Source organism: Limulus polyphemus, unplaced genomic scaffold (genome assembly GCF_000517525.1).
Source record: "Limulus polyphemus unplaced genomic scaffold, Limulus_polyphemus-2.1.2 Scaffold1832, whole genome shotgun sequence".
Classification (NCBI taxonomy): Eukaryota; Metazoa; Arthropoda; class Merostomata; order Xiphosura; family Limulidae; genus Limulus; species Limulus polyphemus.
The window spans coordinates 6157-20560 of NW_013667442.1; the positions used below are offsets into that span (position 1 = coordinate 6157).

At 34.3% G+C, this 14404-nt stretch overlaps 1 long non-coding RNA gene across 1 annotated transcript; it reads right to left on the reverse strand.

Moving 5' to 3' along the window:
• Positions 1–2829: 2829 nt before the first annotated feature.
• On the reverse strand, positions 2830–4798 carry LOC111087178. The gene is made up of 2 exons (XR_002611896.1): positions 4544–4798; positions 2830–2939 (listed from the first exon to the last, which is right to left on the reverse strand). It is a non-coding gene; the product is annotated as an uncharacterized LOC111087178 (long non-coding RNA).
• Positions 4799–14404: the final 9606 nt, after the last annotated feature.

Genomic DNA, 14404 nt, shown 5'->3' on the forward strand with positions numbered 1-14404 from the left:
TGTATATGTTAGTTTGGTATATATGTCAGTTTGATGTATATGTTAGTTTGGTATATATGTCAGTTTGGTGTATATGTTAGTTTGATGTATATGTTAGTGTGGTGTATATGTTAGTTTGATGTATATGTTAGTGTAGTATATATGTCAATTTGGTGTACATGTTAGTTTGGTATATATGTTAGTTTGATGTATATGTTAGTGTGGTATGTATGTCAGTTTGGTGTATATGTTAGTTTGGTGTACATGTTAGTTTGCTATATATGTTAGTTTGGGTACATGTTAGTTTGATGTATATGTTAGTGTGGTATATATATCAGTTTGGTATGTTAGTGTGGTGTACATATTACCTTGATGTATATGTTAGTGTGGTATATATATCAGTTTGGTGTATATGTTAGTTTGGTGTACATGTTAGTTTGATGTATATGTTAGTGTTGTATATATGTCAGTTTGGAGTATATGTTAGTTTGGTATATATGTTAGTTTGGTGTATATGTTAGTGTGGTATATATGTCAGTTTGGTGTGCATGTTAGTTTGCTATATATGTTAGTTTGGGTACATGTTAGTTTGACGTATATGTTAGTGTGGTATATATGTCAGTTTGGTATGTTAGTGTGGTGTACATATTACCTTGATGTATATGTTAGTGTGGTATATATATCAGTTTGGTGTATATGTTAGTTTGGTGTATATGTTAGTTTGGTGTACATGTTAGTTTGATGTATATGTTAGTGTTGTATATATGTCAGTTTGGAGTATATGTTAGTTTGGTATATATGTTAGTTTGGTGTACATGTTAGTTTGGTGTATATTTTAGTTTGGTGTACATGTTAGTTTGATGTATATATATCAGTTTGATGTATATGTCAGTTTGGTGTACGTGTTAGTTTGGTGTACATGTTAGTTTCATGTATATTTGTAAAAGCAGTTTTTAATTAAGGAAAATATTAAGAATATCCTAAGTTCAAAATTTCCACAAATTTCCATTCGAGTGGTCTTTAAATCAACATTTAGGATAGAAAGGTGTTTTAAATTCAACAACAGGGTTGGTAGATTGCAATGTTCTTATGTTGTTTATCGTTTTGTGTGTTCGAGATTATACTGGTTCAACTATTCGCTGCCCGGAACAACGTGTGAAAGAAACGCACTTGATGAGAATTTTGAAATTGTATGCAGTTCGAACAATGAAGAATAGCTCAGAATTAAAGAGACCTTGTGTATTAAAAACGTAAAACCTTCATTGAACAGCAACCTCGCAACCTGTTAAGTACTATTAAAACTGTGAATTATTTGAAATTTTGAAGTTTTTATATACATATTTTTTGCTAACTATGATAATAATCGTGTACTTAAAGATGGGTTGTTATAATGATTACGTCTTGGAAGAAAGGTTTCTAACCAACTTTCCGTGATAGTGATCACGTGCTTGAAGACACGTTGTTGGTTACAATAACTTAATTGCAGATTCGTTGTTGCTTCGTGTTATTTCAGACTGTGAAATGATTGTATTTTCCTGTAAACAAGACTGAGGAGATAAATGATGATGATATTCTTCCACCTTCTTCAGTATAAAATATAACAAATATTTTTCATTCTGAAGATTATGCAATCTATGACTCCTGTCTATTGAGATGGTTTGATACATAATTGAGGTATTTGTATTTTCAACATATCTTAACTAAATCGTGGGATATAGACCAAAAGTTTTAAGGGTGTTGATTTCAAACTTTTCCATGTAGAGGTCACTGAATAGTAGTGATAGGGAGCGAGGGCTACGCTTTCTTGTTATTGACAGTATTTATCTTCATGCTGGAAGAAGGTTGGGTCGATACAAAAGGTTGTGAGGTCTATGATTGTCAGTTAGGTGCAATCCTTAAGGGTTTATTATCTTCAAAATGTTGGCAGAGTATCTGTAGGGTTTCAGGAGTTAGTACGTTAGTGAAGAGGTTGGGTACATCAAAGCCAATCGTTGTTTCTTGTAAGGTTATCGTTACTGCTTTTATAACACTGGGCAATAAAAAAATATTATCTCTTCCACTAGAAAACATGCAACTGTTTCTGAGTAATCTGGTAATGATGATTCTAAAAATCATGCTGAAAATTACTGATCATCTCTAGTTTTAGAGTTATGATAGATTTATTCAAAATATTCTTATATGTCATGAAAATAACTTTTTCTTTAATAACTTTATTTATTCATTGAAAATTGCAATTAGAATGTATAATTTGCATGCTCTGATAAGTTTTTTCATGTTCACAGCATGAGCAACAGGAATCCCATATAACTTTAAATGAATCGATAAAGAGTTTCCACTCTTGAGGATGATGTTCAGTACCTAATTCTTCCATTAGTGCATCAACATTTGTACAGAAACACAAAATATCTGGCATGCTGTGGTGAGAAGCAAGACTTTGATGGCGAATTCGGAAAATTGAAACTCATGCTCCTGGAGCTCATAAATTCCATTGCTGTAAACGAGAATCAAGAAGTTCCCCGTGCTTCTTTGATAGAGACAAGTCACGAATCAGATCATTTAGCTCTTATTATGTGATCAGATGAGGCAGTTGTTGAGATGCCTCAGGAATAGAATTACTAGATGAAGAGGATGAAGGATTGTCTTCTTTGCAGGATACCTCATCCTCATGAGTTACTGGTTTCATTGCAGATGCAATATCTTTGGGGTCACTCCATATCATGGGAACTGCAAATGGCACACTTGCTCTCTTCTTATTCGGCCAGTGTGGAGTCCAATGTTTTTCTTGGTCACCAATTTTACACCCGAAACAGTGGTAGTAAGGTACCTTTACCGTATATGTGATGTTTGTCCTTCGTGAAACTGTAATATATTTTCCACAAATGTAGCAGAAACTGTTTGGGTGATTATTGCACTTTCGGGCTTTACTTGAACTAGAGGCAGCCAGCATTTCAACTGATTTTCTAAAATATATAAAAAAGATTAAATTTGCAAAACTAGAGTTCCAAATAGTTTAGAAATAAAGTTTTATAGAATTTCATTATATCGCTGGTATTATGCGAGGAAGAAGATCGGACTTTGTTTTGACTGCGTGGAACGAGACGAAGTGGCCAACTGAGTGAGAGGCAACTGAAATAAAGGCGTCTGACACCGCCTCTTTTTTGCTCAGTCGAGATACTTCTCGAATGTTCTATCAAACAGTTTGTTTGTAGTTAAGCATAATGCTGCACAGTTGGCTATCTGTGCTCTGCCCACCACGGACATCGTAACCCGGTTTCTAGCGTTGTAAGTCCGCAGACATACAGCTGTGCCACTAGGGGGGGCCTATCAAACGAGAAGATTTAATGATTCCCGAGTAGAGCAGGTAATGAAGCAAGAGTGGGGAAATTCGCTACAATTATATCGAGAACAAATAGCATATATAAACAATATATTTGGAATTTTACACTAATACAATAGAGTCAGTGTTTGGCGTTATGAAAAATGTATGCCTTTTACCCATTAAACTGCTCAAGTAAACTATATTTCACAGCATAAAAATGTTGTACTGAGTTGTTTGCATAATATTTCACATAGTGCTGATAAAATATTAGAAAATCAAAATCTAGAGGAGATGGGCAAATTCTGACTATCTTTTTGTATCAGCACCATCAAATTACTCCGAATCCCTTGAGTTTTCTCCAATAGCAAATTTTTGTTGTCCAATTTAATCTCTACTGATTTCTTAGCAAGTGAGGATGACTTGTCTGTTGATGGTGATATGATATCTAGCTGAGGGGTGAAATGCTGAATTTTTGCGGCAGATAATTAAGAAACTTGGACGAAAGGGTTACCTGAAATTCACGAACGAAACTGCCCACTCCATCTCATATATAAAGTGGATTCACACAACTGTCTTTTCTCCATTTTATTACGTTTGTTGTTAAGCGCAAAGCTACACGTTGGGTTATCCGTGCTGTGCCCGCCACAAGTATCGAAACCCGGTTTTTAGCAGTGCGAACCCTCAAACTTGTCGCTGAGCCACTGGCAGGTGGGGGTATTCTATGTCAGTGGAGTTAAAATGTCCAAAGTAAATAGTTTAATATTATCATTATCAGTGTACGTTAACTATTTACACTGGTAATCAGGAATTAATTAATTAGATTCTACTCACGTGATCTACTGACGTCAAAGACACATAGTACACTAATGTAGAAGTTAAAACAGGCTACGTATCGCAGCTTGGAATTCATTTGTGTTTTTTCAGTATTTTGAGTACATTTCTGATTAAGAATGGGTGTGAATTTCGATGTTGGTATTATTCAAACTATATCAGTTTGAGCTAATCGAAAAATCTGGAAAAAACAATGACATAAATATATTTCGTTGCCGTCGAGGTCGAAGTCCATCCAATAATAAAAAGTTTTCTGCAAGTCGATGTTGTGTTTTTGTCGTGCGCAGGATGGTCATAAACATATACAAGTCTTATCACAATAGCTAATAAATAGTTCTAAATTGTGCATTGATAAATATTTTAAATTGTAATCTATCCTAAACAGCATATAAGTCAAGCACCAACTTTTTTTACCTCAGAACAAAGTCGTTTTTCGTAAGCTCCCTCTTTGAAATAGCCGCTTCGCCAAAATGTTCCGTTTTGCACGGTCTGACAGCCTTTCATCCAACCAAAGATATATCGGCGTCATTCGTTGGTATGGTGTCTGATTTTATATTGATTCTAACACACTTGTATCACATTTCTGTAATTTTTACGGAATCTCGGTGGAAACACATTCTCTCAAAATGTGTAGAACAGAGTCCTCTATGTTTATGCTTGATAGCGTGAAATCTGCATCCTTTGTGTTATAAACCCAGCTTTTCTTATTGGCTGATCCTTCGGAAACGGAAAGAAGTTTCAATCTGGTGATATGCCATTTCTGTTATTGCCACCAAATATCACACAGTAACTCATTTCGCAATACAAAGAAACAGTTCCGATCGACATAACAAATCGGCTAATATATTGATAATAGAAACAATCGCACCACCCAGTGTACCGGTTATACTACTCTGTGGTGTCTGACTCCTCTGTCGTCCGGTATGTTGCATATTCGGCTCATTTGAGCGTGTGAAAAGATAGCGTGATACACTGTTAAAAAATTGTAATTTTGAAATTCAAGGTAATTATATATTTTTTCTAACGATGCTTTAATGAAAATATGTAACAACACCAACTTCTGGGAATGATTTAAGAACATTAAAAAGTTATTTTTAAAGTTATTTAACTGCAGAATTTGTTTGTTTGTTTTGTAATTAAGCACAAAGCTACACAATGGGCTATCTGTGCTCTGCTCACCACTGGTATCGAAACCCGGATTCTAGCGTTGTAAGTCCGCAGACATACCGCTGTGCCACTGGGGGCTAACTGCAGAGATTCAGCACCTTTGTTACCCAGGACTTCCCTAAACAAGGGGGAAGATTAGCAACCATGATGTAGGAAAACTTGTTAGTGATTAGTATGTAGTTAGTTATATAAAAATCAATAGATATAATAAAAATATATAAAATTAGCTTACTACTTAGTAATTAAATATGGGTGATTTGTATATGTTACTAATCAACAACGGTCACTGTTATGAGCACTCGTGGAGGTGATGCGTGAATTGCATAAAATGATTCAGAATTGTGTTCTATTACAACACTCTCTATAAATACAACACTCTCTAGAAATACAACACTCTCTGGAAATACAACACTCTCTATAAATACAACACTCTCTATAAACACAACACTCTCTGGAAATACAACACTCTCTATAAACACAACACTCTCTGGAAATACAACACTAGAAATATAACACTCTAGAAATACAACGCTCTCTGGAAACACAACACTCTCTGGAAATACAACACTAGAAATATAACACTCTAGAAATACAACGCTCTCTGGAAATACAACGCTCTCTGGAAATACAACACTCTCTAGAAATATAACACTCTCTATAAACACAACACTCTCTGGAAATACAACACTCTCTAGAAATATAACACTCTCTAGAAATACAACACTCTATAAATACAACACTCTCTATAAATACAACACTCTCTATAAACACAACACTCTGTATAAATACAACATTCTCTGGAAATACAACACTAGAAATATAACACTCTAGAAATACAACGCTCTCTGGAAATACAACACTCTCTAGAAATATAACACTCTCTAGAAACACAACACTCTATAAATACAACACTCTCTAGAACGCTTTGGTTTCAGTAAATCTTAGAAGTAATACAATTATGCAAGGTAGTTGTTTTTCAAACATCAGTGATAAAATGACGTTTTCTCTACTGCTATACGACAACTGGAAACGTGGATTACCTTACACTCTTCTAACTGTGTTCAGACTTTTCGCTGTTAGGTAGGTCAAGTTCCTGGTCAAGGACAGGATGTTTAATAGCGAACACTGGTATAGTGACATCACATTCGCTGTTTGTTCCACAAGAGGGCGTTTCCTTGATGAATATTCATATGCATTTATTTCGAGCACTTGAAACCAATGGTTATTCTGAAATCGGAATGTCTGGTAATCATATATAATAACAATTCTTGAGAAAGATTCAGCATGAGATAAACTATTTTCATTGTACAGACAGATTTAATTATACCAACATTATATTGCAGAAAACTTAGTGTTCCGTTAAAAGAAGCATTCATAGAGTTCCAGTTGGTACTGATTGTTGCGAAGGTATAAATATTTAATTCTCAACCAATGAATAAATTCTTTCACCAAGAAGTTATGCCACCGTTAAGCAATGTAAACAGTTAACTCTTATGGCAAAGCCACATTGGGCTATCTGCCGTGTTTACCGAGTGAAATCGAACCCCTGATTCTAGCGTTGTAAATCCGAAGACTTACCGCTGCTCCATCGGGGGTACTGCTTTATAGATGATTTTTTCAAGCAATCTTTTCAGTTATTTCATTTGATCTTTCTCAAGTATTTACACTTGTGTGATTGAAAAATAGTCTCAGAATAAAAATGTTAACAAACTTTATTGCGTTTATTCAGCAAGAATTCACAGGTGTGATCTATTAAACGAGTATAGCTTTGTAAGAAAGGAATTTCGAAATACCTATTATTTTTCTCATTTCGTTTTGTCATCATTCAGAATTTGAACCGTACACATGACGTCATCTTCTATTCAAGAATACCTTGTTGACTTAAGTTACTTTATTAGTGAACGTCAGCTGCGTGTGTTCTATGATTCAGAAACCAAAGGTTAATCCTATGACAATTAAGTTCAAACATAGGAGATTTCTTTTTGATAAGTTGAAAGAAAGGCATGAACTCGTAATACCAAAAGTACTCAGGTTCCAGATATACTAGTACACTTACTTTATTTTGTAAATGTATGGAGTTTCCTAAAGCAAATCTGCTAATAAAATTATATCTGCCATTTGGTGAATTAAATTAATATTAAATAATGCTAGTTTTCGTTAGTTTGAAAAAGAAAGATATACGAGAAGTGACGTTTGTCTGCTTGTGACGTGTCTACTGGCACGTATACTGGTGAGCGAGAAACTACGAGAGATCGAGAACTCTGATACACAATTCGCATGGAAACAGCTTTGACGAGTCCTAGTTATATCTCATGTGTGAAGAAAGTATTGCAATGTTGTAGAAGATTCCGTTCAGGTGAGGGGTTTATTCATAGTTTACTCAGTACTTAATTGTATTTTTGAGACTTTTATTCAAATCCGCAAAGTTCTCTCGAGTCTTCGGGGTTGTATAATTCAAAACTCACAATAAAATTATGTAGTTGGTTATATTAAAATATGTTGTTAAGATTAAACGAATGTCAGTCGCATGTTTCCTTACGTTACGGGTATTAATGTACAGGTTAACATGTTCAGTAAAATGACTTTTAGTTAAGAACATTGAAGCATATAATCTGAAATATTTGGACGAATCGTGGCGTTCCAGTTGGCACAATATATTAAGTAAAGATAGAAATATTTGCTGATATTTATCTGTAAGTTAGTGTACAAGTTAGTATGTTACATTATGGGTTAGTGCAGTGTGTAGAAACAAGTAATTTGGCATGTTTAAACGAATTGAAACTAGCGTGTTTTTTACCGTACAAACCTTATGGTAATGTGATGTGATTCGTCATATCAGAACAACACAAACTGCAGCTTACTGCACACTTTCAGTTGTAAATTCGGTTTATAGTAGTCGTGGATGTGGCGGCTGCTGTTGACTGGTTTTCCTCCCTCTGCATACCACTCAGATTGATATTAAGAGCTTTAACTATATATATATATATATATTTTTTTTTGCATTCAAGCTACTTAAAACTTCTCTACTTAATTTATTTTGTTCACTATTACTCACATTTTCAAATCACGTTCACAGTTTTTAATTCGGAACGTTAATGGTTTTGTTAGAATTGTTACAGTTATTGACACTAGCTGAAAAATATTTATTTTATTAAGTGCTTTGAAAAATGTACACAAAACATTTTTAGCTTACTAATTCTTAAGAAATTGGAACTGACCACAGAACTACAGAGGCGGACTAACAACATTTTTATTGTTATTGACATTCGAAAAATATACGCTTTACCTTTGCATGGGTCATTAAATTTTACGAAGTCATTTAACAACAAAAGAGCGATATTGAGTCTGAATGTGCTCGATAGACATGTAGTGTTGATTTCATTGGTCAGGAGCATAGTCTGGAAGATCAAGTTCTTTCAGAGCAGAATGTGAAGCATGAAAGGAGCAGTAACAGTGAAGATCATACTCTTGACAGACTTCATGAACCTCGTCACAAGATTGGAGTCAGGTTTTATCCAAAGAACATGGGTAATTAGAAAATGGGTCACCTAGCTGGTAAGACGCAGTCCTTGGACAACCTAGTGGGATTTCCGAATGATATTGTCAGTAAATTAACAAGTAGTGTGATGGAAAAGTGAACTGGTCAACTGGAGGAAAGAGGGTGGAAGCATGAAGTAAAGCGAGCTGATGGAAAAGTGAACTGGTCAACTGGAAGAAAGAGGGTGGAAGCATGAAGTAAAGCGAGCTAATGGAAAAGTGAACTGGTCAACTGGAAGAAAGAGGGTGGAAGCATGAAGTAAAGCGAGCGCAAAGATATGTGAGAAGAATCAGACTGAATTGATAACTAGAAGATCCTTGAAGTAGAAATAATATTAAAATCATATTATTTACATTGGGTAAATAGTGCTAAAAATAATCATAATAAAAAGATGTACACAATAATAAGGTAAAAGTGGTTGTTGCCGGGCGGTTGCCTCCCTGTTGCCACAAACGCATTGAAATATCATGCAACGGGAGAGAGGAGAGCCTATGATTTGCCCGATGTTAAACTCCTCTATCGTGAAATTAAATAAATAATAAAATATATTATATTAAAGTTTTCCAATTGTTAACAGGCACCAAATCAGTATTTCTTTTGCTGGTATAGTGTAATTTCATATAGATAAACTACCATCAGGACTAGACTCTGTATTCTTACCTTCTGGTGATTAACTTGTTATTTCAGACCCGGGCTGACTTAAAAAGTTTACGATTACGCTTCATTGTTGCTGTATCTCCCACTTCAGATGGCTGTGTCCGTCTCTATTATCTGTTTCCAAGCAGCATTGTAGCAAAGTAACGTAAGAAAGGTTATTTCAAATTATAATTAGGGCCTTATTTCTATGAAGTTCTATTTTCTAACTAAATTAGAACACTATCTTTTGAATAGTTTATAGTTCGCTCTGTTTATTTTCACGTTTATTTCTTCCATACTCAAAATTTACCACGTCCAGTTTTTCCGAGGAGAATGTCATTTTTTGCCTAACTGACAATTATAGATAAGTGGTTTCTGGCAGGAACAAAATTTTAGTAGCCCACTTGGGAGTTTTTCGGTTTTATTTATACATATTTTTATATTATTTTTCTTATTGCGCCATAATTTCACACAGGAAGTAAAAAAAAAATATCTGAATTTTTTTTAATTCTCAGTTAATTCAGTTAGGTATTGCAGATACTTTTTTTATGTTAACACGTTAAATCATCAGTTAGGTATTGCAGATATTTTTATTATGTTAACACGTTAAATCACCAGTTGGGTATTGCAGATATTTTTATTATGTTAACACATTAAATCATCAGTTGGGTATTGCAGATATTTTTATTATGTTAACACATTAAATCGTCAGTTAGGTATTGCAGATATTTTTATTATGTTAACACGTTAAATCATCAGTTAGGTATTGCAGATATTTTTATTATGTTAACACATTAAATCGTCAGTTGGGTATTGCAGATATTTTTATTATGTTAACACATTAAATCATCAGTTGGGTATTGCAGATATTTTTATTATGTTAACACATTAAATCATCAGTCGGATATTGCAGATATTTTTAGCTATAAAACTAAATAATATTTCATCAGGTTCGAACAGCTTAGAAGATTTAAATTAATCTTAAAAAATCCATATTTCCAGCCAAAAATGCAAAATACTTTTATTAATGTAAAATAATAATAATGAAACAAAGTATAAAGAAAAATGGTGTATGTCGTTCCTTTCTCCAAGCAACTATGTTGTAGGCAGAAATCATCAACTTATATTCATCAGTTATTATTTCTGTTAGCTGAATTAAGACGTGGGCTACAGCAACACGAACCTGACAGTTATTGCACTGATATCAAAAGTTTGTCGATAGTCAGTCTTACTTTTTGAAATTAAAGAAACTAACAACACAAAATAATAGATATATATTACAAGTTTTGAAAAGTTGATATGACGTGATTTCATCACCTAAATAAAATCGTGAACACAAGATGGACTTGTTAAACTCGTTTGAAAAATAAAGAATAAAAAATGACAAGTAATGGATTCTATGGCTTAAGTAGCTGAGTGGAACTGTTGAGAAGCCCTACATTTCTGTCCTTAATCACAATGGTTAGAGTTTGGATCCGAGAATTCACTGTTTGTGTCCCGTTGCCGCAAATTGCGTTTCGCACTACGGATCCGTAGATGCGTCATAACAGTGACGTTCAAATCCCACTATGCCATTAGAGTAGCATATGAGTAGGCGGTGAGTGTTGTTGACCAGCTGTCTTCCCTCTAGTCTATCATTTTAAAACTGTGGATTATTAACGCATGGATTTTGAATCCTCGTGGTCTTGTTTTTGTTTCTTCATTTCGTAATTTTTATTTGAAGAAACACATAGCAATCACATGTATGTTCAATTTACTTTTTTTTTAATCAAAGCAAACAGCTGTCAAAACAGTAATATATTGTAGCTTAATTAAACAGTTTTCACCTGTTCAAAGGTAGCGGCAAGAGGAACAATGTTGTCCGATTTTCTAGGTCTCAAGTGTTAGTTGAACACAAGGTTGCAGACTGCGTGTAGTTTTTAAGTGTAAAAGTAAATAGTTTCCAGGTTTTCTTTTCTAGCTATTATTTTTCACGAACTTCTCTATATGGCTAACGTTTTCTGAAACAAGCCTCGTTTTTAAAAACAAGTGACTCATTCTTTGGGAACGGTAATTGTTTTTGTTTCAACATTTTTATCTGGTGAGGCACCAATGTTTCCTGTTTACAGATAGCTTTCACTTGCAAGCCTGTCACGAACCTGGTAAATCTTTTTTCTAGTCAATCTAGGGCGGGTACACAGACCTACTTAAACTTTCTTATTATGTTTATGTTGACACCGTTTCTCCAAATTTGTGGCAAGCTTATCGAAGCTTTTATAGTTTAGTTAATCACGTATTCATCTATAAAGTTGAATGGTCTTAGTTGAACATTTAATACCGAACAAAAAGTCAAAGAATTACGTACATATAACATATTGGTTCCTTTATGAACGTAGTGACTTATGTTAGGTTTAAATATTGCTATAGATAACAAAGTTGTGTATTTATAATGAAGGCAAGTCACGGCTGTTACTTAGATTAATTATTCATCTTGTTCGATCCCAGTCTACAGTTTGATGCTTTAAAACAAACAAATCATCGTGACCAAATCCATACATTCACCAGTGCTACAGGCACGCTAGTTCTTCAACATAGGTACAATACTTCTGTCTAAACGTTGACTTGTACAGTGGATCAACCTCGGGATCTTATTACAGATGAAACTCAACGCTTAATCTCTGCATGTCTGTTTGTGTTTCTTGACTGGAAACAACGTTAACTTTCTAACAGCTTGAAATGCAGGCAACTACCAATAAGACCCTTAACCAACACTCCTCGTCGTGTCACATATTTAGTAGTCTACCATAGTTCAGCAAGACCCTCAACCAACATCCTTTGTTGAGGACCACATTAGTGGTTTTTCATAGTTTTTTATTTTTCTTAAGCATGTTTGGGAATAATCTATACAGGTTTAGATACTTTGAACAAAATAGTAATACGATTGAGTTGAAGCAGTCCGTTATTATTCTAATAGTGTAGGAGGAGTAAGCTGAGTTTTCATACTTTATTCAACATCTTCTAAGGAAAGGTCTGCTTTGATTTTCTGGAAGAGAAGAATGTTGTAAACACAAATTGTGGTAGTAGTTTTTGTGCTTTTTTTCCTGCGAGAGTTTGAATTGTACAACTCTCAGGAAAGTCGCAAACACCACGACGGAATTCATTGTTTTGTAAGAGTAGTTTCATTTAGTAATATCAAATCAGAAGCTGTGTAACACATCATTCAGTAGTAATATCCAATCAGAAATTGTGTAACACATTATTCAGTAGTAATATCCAATCAGAAGTTGTGTAACACATCATTCAGTAGTAATATCTAATCAGAAGTTGTGTAACACATCATTCAGTAGTAATATCTAATCAGAAGCTGTGTAACACATCATTTAGTAGTAATATCCAATCAAAAGCTGTGTAACACACCATTCTCTGTTTTAGCATAAAAACATACACACAAAACTTTTGGATATCACATACGTTATTAAACCCTGTAAGTATGTACATGTTAGTATGTAGTTAATTAGTTATTGCAAGAATCGGAATACTAGCTAACGAAAGCAAACATCACACATTACCTGTAAGTTGAAACAAACAAACAAACAAGCTTCGAAATATTAACAATTCTTTTTATATATTCTACCACAAAATATTATTTTAATTCAAAATAAAATGTTTAGTAAAAGTTATTGTACTCTTATGTACTGCAATCAAAAGCCGGATATGCCCATTCGCAAAGTTCACTGTTAATCACAATGTCGCACAATGAGCTATGCGCACCATGGGTATCGAAACCCGGTTTTTAGCGTTATAAGCCTTCAGACTTGCGTCTGTGTCATTAGAGGGCACAAATATATGTGCTATACAAGGTTAGTCATAAGCTTGGCATAATAAATCTAATACAACTACTTTATATATGTCAGTTAAAATCAACTGAAACATGGTGTAACGTATGTAGAACATATTACTAACAATGTAATTTTCTTGCCGCCATTTATACTCGCATATTGCTTCTCATCTAAAGCCAGTGTCAGCATTTGTCTTGAGCACATAATGAGGAGAATGTCACAACTCTGCTCAGTTCAATCCCAACATCACAGTCAGCTTGTAGTATATTAGGTAGTGGAATATTCTGAAGTATTAATCAACGTATTGTTAACCAGTATCAAGTTTTGTATTTAGGGGCCGGGATTCTTTGCGGTAGGTGTCTGTAACTTGTTAGCGATAAATGTCAACAATAAACGGACAACACACAATCCACTTGTTTTAAATATATGTATATTCAAATCAAACGTATATACAAAAATTCGTTTCACTATTGGTTTTCAAAGTTGAATCTAGAGCTTTAAACAATTCTCTTCTTCGTCAAACGTCCACACAAACTGGTTCAGTTACAATTGAGGAGACGAATTATTTCTTCTCTACTCTGTTATCACAATATAACCAGTGATAAGTTCCCTTACGTTACCCCGTTGGTTACCTCAGTCGTATCTAGAGCTTTAAATAATTATATTTTATGTCTGTTTTGTTTGTTTGTTTGTTTGAAGTTATACACAAAGCTACACAATAGGCCATCTGTGCTCTGCCCACCACGGGTATCGAAACCCGGTTTCTAGCGTTGTAAGTCCGCAGACATACCGCTGTGCCAATGGGGGCCTCTTTTACGTCAAAAGTCCACTTAGGCTGGTTCAATTACTTTAGAACCCAATTGATAAGACGAATTATTCTTTTCTGTCTCTGTTGTTACAGTACAAACTGTGAAACTTTCAATTTAGAAATCGCCCTTTACTGCTAAACTGACAATAATGCAATCTTCCTTCACTTTTACTTTCACTAACTTCCAGCCCTCTAGTAACATTAATATTAAATATAACGAGAGACTTAGAAGCTTCGACTAAGATGACGTCAACAATATTACAAACCGTAGTACAACAGTTAAACTACATACACAACGTACGACTTGT